Raw genomic sequence first — 834 nt, 5'->3', positions numbered from 1 at the left:
TCAGTGTGGAGGAGGGGCTTTGGCAGACACAGCATGTGGGCCCAGATAAGAATACACTGCTCGAGGCCTGTGAGCTTCTGTAAGGAATCTCTGTGCTCTTCGAAGCAGTACCCTTAAACAACACAGGATTATTGAGAAATATGTAGTTACATTTTATTTTTGCAAATGGCAAGGAGATGAAACTGAGCCTTTGAGACAACACTGGCAACTTAGCACTCCAGCTCACAGCCTGCTGGAGTTAATAGATGAACTATATTTAGCTGCTGTTAATGTATGGCTGGCATTTTTCAATGTTCTCTAAGTCCTTTAAAAATATATCATTTCACTGTTTTGCAAAAGGTTGTAAACAAAAGTGAACCCAGGCACTGGGTTTAAAGGGGAGTTTTGAGACACACACTGTTTCATTCTAAACAATGTTAATTTTAAGTGGTACATTTTATTAACCATGTTCTGCTGTTTTTAGTGGGAAACAAGAACAAAAGTACTGAAGATGAGGGAAAAACAACGAAATGCTGAATCATTTTCCTAGCAGTTTCTTTATTTAATGCAGTAGTAATATCCCACAACCAAAAGAAAATTGCATCCAGATGTAAAAACTGACCAATAATTTCTCTACCAGAAAAAACACAATAAGGAAGGAAAAATCTGCTCCACATTTTAACCTTGTGAATTGTTACAACACTGCTGAGGAAAACTGAAGTGGGCCTCAAAGTGTACCACTGAAATTATTCTTTAATTCATATGTATTACGCTCGAATGTCTGTACACTGTAGGTGTTTTTGTGTGTGTCTGTGCTAAATTGGGCATGCTGGGAGAAACTGGGTCAAGAATGAG

At 38.2% G+C, this 834-nt stretch overlaps 1 protein-coding gene across 2 annotated transcripts in view; it reads left to right on the top strand.

Moving 5' to 3' along the window:
* Nucleotides 1-834, top strand: part of gtpbp2a (GTP binding protein 2a) — a 9,509-nt gene that overhangs the window by 4,277 nt on the left and 4,398 nt on the right. The window lies entirely within an intron of this gene.

The sequence above is a fragment of the Morone saxatilis genome, unplaced genomic scaffold (assembly GCF_004916995.1).
Source record: "Morone saxatilis isolate NCDOM2014 unplaced genomic scaffold, NCSU_SB_2.0 Contig19, whole genome shotgun sequence".
Lineage (NCBI taxonomy): Eukaryota > Metazoa > Chordata > Actinopteri > Moronidae > Morone > Morone saxatilis.
This window is presented reverse-complemented; position numbering and strand designations above follow the sequence as displayed.